We start from the raw sequence: 13377 nt of genomic DNA, 5'->3' as shown, positions 1-13377 counted from the left end.
GGAACTCCAAAATGCTGAAAGTGTTCTTAAAACTCAAAGTGGTGATGCACTTGCTGTTGCTTCTGTTGGACCATCCTATTCCAAACCGAAAGGTAAATTTGGAAATAATAAGAGGAAGAAGCCCAATAAGAAGGGTTCACAGCAAAAGGCAAAGAAGTCAAAATAGATGGCAAACCCAAAGGAAAATGTTTCCATTGTGGAGAGAAGGGGTCATTGGAAGGAACTGCCAAGGATACCTAGCTTCCAAAAAGCAAGGTGGTGGTGAGTTATCATTTATTGAGTCTTGTTTAGTGGTTGATTCTACTGATGCTTGGATTGTAGATTCTGGAGCCACTAATCATATATGCAATTCATTGCATGGGTTCCAAGTAACCAAGGAGCTCAATGAAGGGGAACATACTTTTAGAGTTGGCACAGGAGCTGTGGTATCTGCAAGAGCTGTTGGAGTCGTTTATCTTTATTTTCAGAATAATAAACATTTGGTTTTGAGAAATTATTTTTATTATGTTCCTGACATTGCTAGAAATTTGATTTATGTTGCTTTATTGTTTAGACAAGGATATTTTGTCCATTTTCACAAATGGTGGTTGATATTTCCTTGAATAAAGCTCCTATATGCAAAGGACATTTGAATAATGATTTGTATGTCTTAAAATCTGTTGACAGCTCTTTGTATCACACTCAATCCAACAAACGAATAAAATTATCTCCCACTAATGAAACTTATTTGTGGCATTTGAGGCTTGGTCATATCAACCTTAATAGGATTCAAAAGTTGGTAAAGGATGGTCCTTTAAGTGATTTAAAGGTGGAATCCTTGCTTGTATGCGAATCTTGTTTGGAGGGTAAAATGACTAAGAGGTCCTTTAAATCTAAAGGACATAGAGCCAATGATGAAACGACCCTAACTCTATAATTATTAAATAAATAAATATGCGGAAATTTTTTTTTTTTATATACTTACTAAATAAAATATGCACATATATGCCCATACATACATGCACAGAATAAAAAGATTTAAAATAAATAAATAAATAAATTAAATAAAAATTGCATTCTTTAAATAAAATAAATATCTGAGTCAAATATTTAATTAAAAATACTGCACAAGAAAAATGATGTAAAATTTGCATGCACTGAAAATATTCAAATAAAATATTCAAAACCACAACCACTGAAAAATAATTAAAAAGTGTAATATGCTGACATAATTAAAACATGCAATGTGACTCAGACATCTATCACGGTCACGGTGTCACTGCATGTCCGCTCATATGTCCTCGCCGCCGGTAGGAGCTACATCCTCCTCTACGAACTCACCTGCACCATACCAGTGTAGTGAGCCTAGAGGCCCAACATGCTAACATAACAAGGGTTTAAAATAATTTAAATCACTTTGATACTAATACATAACATATACATGAATGAACATGCTTAAAAAATATCACGGCATAAACATAACTTAAATTAACTTAAATAACATAATACATAAACATTGTTGAGCAGTTAAATTTCTAACATCGCATGGTTGTATCCGTAGTGTAACCTTAAATCATACATTAAATACTGATCAGCGTGGAAACCAACGTACGTGGCGGTGACGAATCACCTCTTAAATTGGCAGTAAACTGCCCTTCAATAGTTCACATATGGGGACGAATCCCCCTTAAATTGTCACACTACTTCAACTTCCAACATAAAATATTTTATTATTGCTCAACCTTAAACATTTAATTATGCATAAAATTATTTCATGAATGCATGTACTTAATTAAAAAAAATGTGTGTCCTTCATATATATTTAATTTAATTTCTTACTAACATATAAATATTAAAAATACTCCAATGCATAAAAATAATTAAATATATAATCAGGACACATGCAAATTTTCATGGATTGAACTGGACTGCTGGCCCTAAACCCTCAAGCCCATTTACTTAAATCTGGCCCATTAACACAGAGACTGGCCCATTAACACACTTAAACCCAATAAAATTATTCTAAGCCCAATTAAATTAATTAAAGCCCATTAAAACATTCTAGACCCAATAACAACTTAAAATGGCCCAATGGGCCCAAAAGCCCAAAGACTGGCCCAATAACTTTCATGGGCCCTAAAGCCCATAGAAATTAGTGGGCTCACTTAATTAAAATTATTTAAGCCCAAATAATTAAATTCAACCCAAAAATAATTAAATGGAGCCCAATTAAATTTTGAGATTTAATTAGGCCCATTAAACCATTAATTAAACTAAAAACTTAAAAATAAAAATACCCGAGTCCAACTAACTTAACCCGGACCCGAACCCAACCAACTTAACCCACTAACTTCCAGACCCGACCCGGACCCAAGACCCGACCCGGACCAGCCCTGAAACCCTAAACCCGATCAGCCCTTCCCTTCCCTTCCCTTCTCGGCCGCCGCGAGCAGCAGCCCTTCTAGGGCTGTTGCCTCCCTGCTCCGGCCACCCCTGGCCGAAGCCCCGCCGCCCAGACGTAGCCCACGTCTGGGCGGTTCGAACCTAGCCCCTGCCCCCGGCCCATGCATCCCACCGGTCATCCGCCGAGCCCCCTTCCCCGAAACCCTAGCTGCGCTTCCTTGGGACCCGATCGACTCTAGGTGGTTTCCTGGGCTCGTTTGGCTCGAGCCACTCAAGCCACTCGGTCCAGACCCTCCTCACCCTACCTAGGACTCTGACCAGCAGCCATACCAGCCATGGTGGACCTGAAAACGTGAACATGAAGAAGGAAAACAAGGAACCTTGCGCATAAACCGAAACAACCGAACCATTTCTGAAAAACTTGAAAGTTTTTGATGCATACACAATCCACACAATATAATATCTGATAGGTACGAAAAAATGGAAGAAAATCATGCCTTTCACCGAAGAAATCGATTGAGCAACGTACGTAGAACGTTTTCGGGACGACGGGACGACGAACACTCGAAGTTTCAAAAAACTCGGCTATGAAACCTCCTTGGAAATGTCTGGCCGAAGAAGATGATGAAGATGGTGGGGTGAGGCGGCTGAGTGAAGGGAATTGGTTGTGGGGTTTGGGTAGATTAGGTTTGGTTTTTAACTTAATTAAAATAGGTTTTAGGATAATTAAAAGTTTTAAATATAAAATATAGAATTTTAAAACTCCAAATAAAGTTAAAATCTGATAACTTAAATTAAAAATATAAAAATCACGAAATTACAAATTAAGGGAATTTTAAAAATAATTAAAAGTCATTAAAATGACTAAATTTGGATAAAAATGGACTCCTAAAATTATATAAAATTAAATACTAAAAATTTTGAGGTAATACAACTCAAAATAATATTTTAGGGCTCTAAAAAGGCTCATGAAATTAATTGGCTAGAAAGTTGTCATCTCGTCCGTCCACGGTCCCGTCTACGCGATCACAACAATTAAAATACTAAAAATCGTAAAAATCATTAATTATGGGTTAAATGCTTAAAAAAATAAATTAAATCATGCACAAATAATTCACATAATTATTTAACCCATAAATCTAAAATTTAAATAATTAAATATCCTAATTATGCATGCGGATTTACGTATTTAAAATACCGGGTGTTACAATTCTCCCCCCCTTAAATTGAATTTCGTCCTCGAAATTTAAAGTACTTACCCGAACAACTCCGGGTAGCGAGTTCTCATATCTGCCTCGGTCTCCCAAGTAGCTTCCTCCTCTGAGTGATTCAGCCACTGGACTCTGACCATCGGTATGACCCGCGTCCTAAGCCTCCGCTCCTTCCTTGCCAAGATCCGCACTGGCCTCTCCTCATACACTAGATCTGGTGGCAACTGCAAGGGCTCGAAATCCAACACATGCGACGGGTTAGAGACATATCTCCGAAGCATGGATACATGGAAAACGTTGTGCACTGCCGCTAGCCCCGGTGGTAGAGCTAAACGGTAGGCCAACGTGCCAACTCTCTCCAAGATCTCGAATGACCCTATATACCTCGGATTAAGCTTGCCTCTCCGGCCAAAACGCACTACCCCCTTCATAGGTGACACCTTCAGGAATACGTGATCACCTACAGCGAACTCCAAATCTCGTCGTCTGGCATCTGCATAACTCTTCTGCCGACTCTGAGCAGTCCTCATCCGATCCCGAATCTGAGTCACAATGTCAGCTGTCTGCTGCACAATCTCAGGACCCAATAGAATCCGCTCACCAACCTCATCCCAATGCACAGGAGATCTGCATCTCCTCCCGTACAATGCTGCATAAGGAGCCATACCTATAGATGACTGAAAACTGTTGTTATAGGTAAACTCCACTAATGGCAGTCTAGTCTCACAAGAGCCCCGAAAATCAATGACACAAGCTCTCAGAAGATCCTCGAGAACCTGGATCACCCTCTCAGACTGACCATCTGTCTGGGGATGGAATGTTGTGCTGAACAAAAGCCTAGTCCCCAAAGCTGTGTGCAGACTCTTCCAAAACGTAGATGTGAATCTCGGATCTCTGTCTGACACAATAGACACTGGTATGCCATGCAGTCTAACAATCTCTCTGATGTAAAACTCTGCATACTGTGTCAAATAATAAGTAGTCCTCACCGGCAAGAAATGAGCTGACTTGGTGAGTCTATCCACAATCACCCAAATCGCTGTGAAACCTCTGGCACTCCTCGGTAAGCCAACCACAAAGTCCATCGTAATATTCTCCCATTTCCATTCCGGAATAAGAAGAGGTCTAAGAAGTCCTGCTGGACGCTGATGCTCTGCCTTGACTTGCTGACAAGTCAAGCACTCTGACACCACTCTCCCGATGTCACTCTTCATCCCGGGCCACCAATACAATAGCTGCAAATCTTTGTACATCTTCGTACTTCCGGGGTGAATGGAGTACGGAGATGTGTGAGCCTCTACTAAAATTTCAGCTCTCAACTGATCGACGTTCGGTACCCACATCCTACCACGGTACTGAACGATACCATCCACCACTGTATACAAGAGGTTACCCCTAGTCTCATCTCTCTGTCTCCATCGCTGCAACTTCTCATCAGTAGACTGTCCATCCTTAATCCGATCTCGCAGAACTGGCTGCACCGTCAACACTGACAAGCTCGGTGCATGACCACTCGGATAACACTCCAAGTCAAATCTCTGAATCTCGCTCTGTAGTGGTAACTGTACGGTCAAACATGATACCACTGACGACTTCCGACTCAAAGCATCGGCCACTACATTAGCTTTACCCGGATGGTAGCTAATGTCACAGTCATAGTCCTTCACCAACTCCAATCATCTGCGCTGTCTCATGTTCAACTCCTTCTGTGTGAAGAAGTACTTGAGACTCTTGTGGTCTGTAAAAATCTTGCACTTCTCTCCATACAGATAGTGCCTCTAGATTTTCAAAGCGAATACCACTGCTGCTAACTCCAAGTCATGCGTCGGGTAATTCTGCTCATGAACCTTCAGCTGCCTCGACGCATACGCAATAACATTACCACACTGCATAAGCACTGCGCCTAAACCTAGTTTAGACGCGTCGGTGTACACCACTAACTCCTCGTGTGGTACTGTCATCGCTAACACTGATGCAGTAGTGAGTGCTTTCTTCAGCTGATCGAAGCTCCTCTGACAGTCAAAACTCCAGATAAACTTCGCATTCTTCTTGGTCAAGGAAGTCAAGGGTACTGCAATAGAGTAAAAGCCCTTGATGAACTTCCTATAATACCCTGCCAAACCCAAGAAACTGCGAATCTCTGAAGCATTCTTCGGAATACCCCAATTCTGCACTGCCTCAACCTTAGACTGATCAACTGCAATCCCATCCTTCGAAATAATGTGGCCAAGAAATGCCACCTGCTCAAGCCAAAACTCGTACTTGCTGAACTTGGCATACAACCGATGCTCCCTCAAAGTCTGCAATGTTGTCTGAAGATGCTGTCTATGCTCCTCGATGCTCCTAGAATAGATTAAGATATCATCAATAAAGACTATGATGAATTGATCTAAATACGGCTGAAAGACTCGGTTCATGAGATCCATGAAAACCGCTGGAGCATTGGTCATCCCAAATGGCATCACTAAGAACTCGTAATGCCCATATCGTGTCCTGAAAGCAGTCTTGGACACATCTGCATCTCTAACACGCAACTGATGATAACCAGATCGCAGGTAGATCTTGGAGAACACTGAAGCTCCCTGCAACTGGTCAAATAAATCCTCTATCCTCGGCAGTGGATACTTGTTCTTCACTGTGACCCTGTTGAGCTCTCGGTAATCGATGCACAGTCTCATACTGCCATCCTTCTTCTTCACAAATAACACCGGAGCTCCCCACGAAGAAAAGCTAGGACGAACAAAGCCTTTCTCTAACAACTCCTGAATCTGCTCCTTCAACTCTTTCATCTCGGTAGGAGCAAGTCTGTACGGTGCCTTAGAGATAGGCACGGTGTCTGGCACTAAGTCGATGCTGAACTCCACATCTCTCACTGGTGGAATTCCTGCAACATCCTCCGGAAAGACATCCGGAAACTCACGAACCACCTCTATCTCTGATAATGATCTGCTAGATGACGCTGAAGTCGTGACGATACTCGCTAGAAACCCCTGGCAACCCCGTCTCAACAGCTTCCTCGCCTGAATATGAGATATCACCTGAGGAATATCACTGCTCTGAGATGCATGAAAAGTGAACGGGTCGCCTACTGTAGGTCTCACTGACACTGATCTCCGACGAAAATCAATCGAAGCTCCATTGACTGTCAACCAGTCCATACCCAAAATCAAATAGAATCCACTCAATGGCAAAACCACCACATCTGCTCGAATGGAGTGTCCCTGCAGCTCCAACTCCAGTCCTCGAATAACCTTCGAGGTAGAAATAATCTGCCCTGACGGCATAGTAACATCATACCCACTGTCAATACTCTCAGGTGTGATGCCTACCCGCTGATAAACTCCAGGGAGATAAACGAATGCGTAGCCCCTGAATCTAGCAACGCAAATGTGGAGTTGCCTTCAACTAGAATTCTCCCTGCACGCAGAAAATTCCCAACAATTTCATACCACTACTAAATTTTCCCCAATGAGACACTACTAATTCTTAATTCTAATCACAAGTAAAACATGCTTCCTATTCTAACATGCAGTTAAATAACCCAAATAACAACAATTCCAAAATAAAGACGAAATTTTAACCAAAGGAAAATTATTAAAATACTAGGGGTAAGATATACCGGTGATCAAGGAGGTGTCTGGATCTACCTCCTCGGCCTGCATCACAAACACTCTACCAGCGGTGTTCTTCTTCCTCGGGCAGTTAGCTATCTGATGCCCTGGCTCCCTACAGTGGTAGCAAACTCCTGCTCCCAAAAGACAAGGTCCCGAATGCATCTTCTGACACTTCGGGCAAGTAAGATAACCTATGGCATTAGGGGCCCCGCCCCTCTGCTGCTGTGGCCTCTGCTGTGGATTCGGGCCCTTAGCCGGCCCTGTATACTGCTTCTTCGCAGGAGGCTGCGAAGGTGGTCGCTGATACCCAGCCTGAAACTGCCTCTTACCCTGCTGCTCCCTCTGGATCTCTCTCCGACCCTCCTCGGAACGCAAGGCTCTGCTGACTGCAGACTCATAAGTAAGGACGTCTGCCATGCGAACATCATGCTTGATATCCGCCCTCAAACCCTCCACAAACTGCCTCAACTTCTCTGGGGGACTATCTGAAATCAGAGGCACAAAGAGACAGCCCCTCTCGAACTGTCTCACATACTCGACCACTGTCTTGTCCCCCTGACGGAGACTCATAAACTCCCGGATCATGCGACTGCGCTCATCCTCTGTGAAGTACTTGGCGTAGAAGATACGCCTAAACTCTGTCCATGTCAGTGTAGGAAGGTGAACTCCCCTGGCAGCACCCTCCCACCAAAGCGCTGCGTCACCCCTCAGCATGTACGTCGCACAGTTCACCCTGTCGGTGTCTGTGATCCCCATATAAGCAAAGATGGACTCCAGAGATCGAATCCATCCCTCATCCACCAAAGGATCGGTGGTACCAACAAACTCCTTGGGTCCCTTCTTCTGGAACCTCTCAGCAACGTCCTCCTCATGGGACAACCTAGGACGAGTAGCCTGCTGCTCTAACAGAGCAGTAATCCCTGCCATCATATTCGCATTGGCCTGCTCCAATGCTGCTAGAGGGTTCTGCGGAGGTGGAGGTGGAGGTGGAGGTGGAGATCCCCCACGTCTGTTCATCGGTCTGGGAGGCATTCTGCACCACCACATATTTCTTTACGTAAATCGCCATGCATAACTAAGTCGTTTAAAAGTAATACTAACTTAAATCCAAAGAATTAAATCATGCTATAAACACTTAGAACTTACAGACCGGTAGCGTAGATTTCTGAGCTCGCATAGCAGTAATGACCCCTCCAAGGACCGTGGCTCTGATACCAACTGAAACGACCCTAACTCTATAATTATTAAATAAATAAATATGCGGAAATTTTTTTTTTATATACTTACTAAATAAAATATGCACATATATGCCCATACATACATGCACAAAATAAAAAGATTTAAAATAAATAAATAAATAACTTAAATAAAAATTGCATTCTTTAAATAAAATAAATATCTGAGTCAAACATTTAATTAAAAATACTGCACAAAAAAAATGATGTAAAATTTGCATGCACTGAAAATATTCAAATAAAATATTCAAAACCACAACCACTGAAAAATAATTAAAAAGTGTAACATGCTGACATAATTAAAACATGCAATGTGACTCAGACATCTATCACGGTCACGGGGTCACTGCATGTCCGCTCATATGTCCTCGCCGCCGGTAGGAGCTACATCCTCCTCTACGAACTCACCTGCACCATACCAGTGTAGTGAGCCTAGAGGCCCAACATGCTAACATAACAAGGGTTTAAAATAATTTAAATCACTTTGATACTAATACATAACATATACATGAATGAGCATGCTTAAAAAATATCACGACATAAACATAACTTAAATTAACTTAAATAACATAATACATAAACATTGTTGAGCAGTTAAATTTCTAACATCGCATGGTTGTATCCGTAGTGTAACCTTAAATCATACATTAAATACTGATCAGCGTGGAAACCAACGTACGTGGCGGTGACGAATCATCTCTTAAATTGGCAGTAAACTGCCCTTCAATAGTTCACATATGGGGACGAATCCCCCTTAAATTGTCACACTACTTCAACTTCCAACATAAAATATTTTATTATTGCTCAACCTTAAACATTTAATTATGCATAAAATTATTTCATGAATGCATGTACTTAATTAAAAAAAATGTGTGTCCTTCATATATATTTAATTTAATTTCTTACTAACATAGAAATATTAAAAATACTCCAATGCATAAAAATAATTAAATATATAATCAGGACACATGCAAATTTCTCATGGATTGAACTGGACTGCTGGCCCTAAACCCTCAAGCCCATTTACTTAAATCTGGCCCATTAACACAGAGACTGGCCCATTAACACACTTAAGCCCAATAAAATTATTCTAAGCCCAATTAAATTAATTAAAGCCCATTAAAACATTCTAGGCCCAATAACAACTTAAAATGTCCCAATGGGCCCAAAAGCCCAAAGACTGGCCCAATAACTTTCATAGGCCCTAAAGCCCATAGAAATTAGTGGGCTCACTTAATTAAAATTATTTAAGCCCAAATAATTAAATTCAACCCAAAAATAATTAAATGGAGCCCAATTAAATTTTGAGATTTAATTAGGCCCATTAAACCATTAATTAAACTAAAAACTTAAAAATAAAAATACCCGAGCCCAACTAACTTAACCCAAACCCGGACCCAACCAACTTAACCCACTAACTTCCAGACCCGACCCGGACCAGCCCTGAAACCCTAAACCCGGTCAGCCCTTCCCTTCCCTTCCCTTCCCTTCTCGGCCGCCGCGAGCAGCAGCCCTTCTAGGGCTGCTGCCGCCCTGCTCCGGCCACCCCTGGCCGAAGCCCCGCCGCCCAGACGTAGCCCACGTCTGGGCGGTTCGAACCTAGCCCCTGCCCCCGGCCCATGCATCCCACCGGTCATCCGCCGAGCCCCCTTCCCCGAAACCCTAGCTGCGCTTCCTTGGGACCCAATCGACTCTAGGTGGTTTCCTGGGCTCGTTTGGCTCGAGCCACTCAAGCCATTCGGTCCAGACCCTCCTCATCCTACCTAGGACTCTGACCAGCAGCCATACCAGCCATGGTGGACCTGAAAATGTGAACATGAAGAAGGAAAACAAGGAACCTTGCGCATAAACCGAAACAACCTAACCATTTCTGAAAAACTTGAAAGTTTTTGATGCATACACAATCCACACAATATAATATCTGATAGGTACAAAAAAATGGAAGAAAATCATGCCTTTCACCGAAGAAATCGATTGAGCAACGTACGTAGAACGTTTCCGGGACGACGGGACGACGAACACTCGAAGTTTCGAAAAACTCGGCTATGAAACCTCCTTGGAAATGTCTGGCCGAAGAAGATGATGAAGATGGTGGGGTGAGGCGGCTGAGTGAAGGGAATTGGTTGTGGGGTTTGGGTAGATTAGGTTTGGTTTTTAATTTAATTAAAATAGGTTTTAGGATAATTAAAAGTTTTAAATATAAAATATAGAATTTTAAAACTCCAAATAAAGTTAAAATCTGATAACTTAAATTAAAAATATAAAAATCCCGAAATTACAAATTAAAGGAAATTTTAAAAATAATTAAAAGTCATTAAAATGACTAAATTTGGATAAAAATGGACTCCTAAAATTATATAAAATTAAATACTAAAAATTTTGAGGTAATACAACTCAAAATAATATTTTAGGGCTCTAAAAAGGCTCATGAAATTAATTGGCTAGAAAGTTGTCATCTCGTCCGTCCACGGTCCCGTCTACGCGATCATAACAATTAAAATACTAAAAATCGTAAAAATCATTAATTATGGGTTAAATGCTTAAAAAAATAAATTAAATCATGCACAAATAATTCACATAATTATTTAACCCATAAATCTAAAATTTAAATAATTAAATATCCTAATTATGCATGCGGATTTACGTATTTAAAATACCGGGTGTTACAAATGAAGTTTTGGAATTAGTGCACACTGATGTATGTGGACCAATTAGTGTTCAAGCTAGAGGCGGATTTCAGTACTTCACCATCTTCACTGATGACTACTCTAGATACGGTTATGTTTACCTAATGTCCCACAAATCTGAAGCTTTTTAAAAGTTCAAAGAATTCAGAAATGAAGTGGAAAAATAATTAGGTAAGAGCATAAAAATACTTTGATCAGATCGAGGTGGTGAGTATCTATCCAGTGACTTTAGAGCAGACTTATCAGATAATGGGATTTTATCCCAATTGAGCGCACCATATACTCCTCAACAAAATGGTGTCTCGGAAAGGAGAAATAGGACTTTGTTGGACATTGTTAGATCCATGTTAGGTTTCTCTACGCTCAATACATCCTTTTGGGGATATGCCATTCAAACTGCAATATACATATTGAACATGGTTCCTTCTAAGTCTGTCTCTAAGACACCCCTAGAATTGTGGAATGGGCGTATACCTAATCTAAGACATATTCGGATATGGGGGTGTCCTGCGTATGTGCTCAATAGAAAGATGGATAAAATGGAATCTAGATCAGAAGCATGTGTATTTGTTGGATATCCTAAGGGAACGAGAGGACACTACTTCTATAGTCCTCAGGATAAGAAGGTATTTGTGAGTACAAATGCAACCTTCTTAGAGGATAGATACATAGAAGATCGTGAATCAAAGAGTAAGGTTATTTTGGAAGAGATTATTGAAACATCATCTACTCCAGAGATCCGCACTGAACCTACTCAGTTTGATTTCACATCTATACCACCATTAATCACTGTTTTTAGAACAACTGATATGGTAGAAGATAATGTTCCTAATGTTAATTCACCTCACCGTACCGACATGGAGAATGAGGCACATGGTGAAGAAGGAAACTCAAGGAACCAACAATCAAATCTAATCAACCAAGAACCTCCACGACTTAGACGTAGTGAGAGGGTCATCCGACCACCTTCTAGATACTTGCTTTATGGAGAGTCTTTAGAGGCAGTCTCTATAGAACAAGAGGAGGATCCCATTACGTACAAAAAAGCTATGGAGGATATAGACGCTGGCCAATGGAGGAGTGCTATGGACTCAGAAATGCGATCCATGTACACTAACTCTGTCTGGGATCTTGTAGATATGCCTGAAGGGGTAAAACCTATTGGGTGTAAGTGGGTCTACAAGAGAAAGGGAGGAATAGATGGAAAAATAGAAACCTTTAAGGCTAGATTAGTAGCTAAAGGTTTTAGCCAACGAGAAGGATCGATTATGATGAAACCTTCTCACCTGTGGCTATGGTAAAGTCTATTCGGATTCTCTTATCCATTGCAGCTCATTTTGATTATGAGGTGTGGCAAATGGACGTCAAGACAGCATTTCTAAATGAAAATCTTGACGAAAGCATTTATATGATGCAACCAGATGGTTTTATCCAAAACGGTCAAGAGCATAAAGTATGCAAACTTAAAAGGTCTATTTATGGACTTAAGCAAGCGTCTAGATCTTGGAACATCAGATTTGATCAAACTGTGAAGGATTATGGTTTCGATCAAAATCTTGACGAGCCTTGTATCTATAAGAAAGTTTTAGATGACAAGGTGATTTTTCTCGTGTTATAAGTGGATGATATCCTACTGATTGGAAATAATGTGGGGGTGATGACATCTGCTAAGAGATGGTTGGCTCAACATTTTGATATGAAGGATTTGGGAGAAGCAAATTTTGTTCTAGGTATCCAGATTGTAGTGACCCTGCATGGTATCACCTACTAACTGGCAACTAATAGCATGCATTAAAATTAATACAGCAAAATAACTTAACAGAGTAAAACATGCGGAAACGAAACCATAATTTACATATCAGCTTAGTAACATAATCCAGGCTTAAATCTGTAGTGATACAACCAAATCGAAACAGTAAACATTATACAGCTATATCGAATCCTGCTGTATAAAATCCTCAAGGCTCCTGCTCCCTAGTCCTGCCTTGAACTACCAGCTCCGTCCATCCTGTGACCTGCCCCATGGAATAGGGTGTCCAAGATAACAACTAGGACGTGAGCGCTAACGCCCAGTACATAAACATGAGTACACGTAAATATATAATGCATGCAACATGATGATTGGTAACGGGTCATCCAAAAATCATGCTCAGTACCGGCGCCACATGAGTGTTGCCACCGCACGGATCAACCTCTGGGTGCAACCACACTCGTCTAGTACACCAGAGTAGACAGACATAAATGCCCC

The sequence above is a fragment of the Henckelia pumila genome, chromosome 3 (assembly GCF_033568475.1).
Source record: "Henckelia pumila isolate YLH828 chromosome 3, ASM3356847v2, whole genome shotgun sequence".
NCBI lineage: Eukaryota > Viridiplantae > Streptophyta > Magnoliopsida > Lamiales > Gesneriaceae > Henckelia > Henckelia pumila.
The sequence above is the reverse complement of the archived record's forward strand: the minus strand, read 5'-3'. Positions refer to the sequence as shown.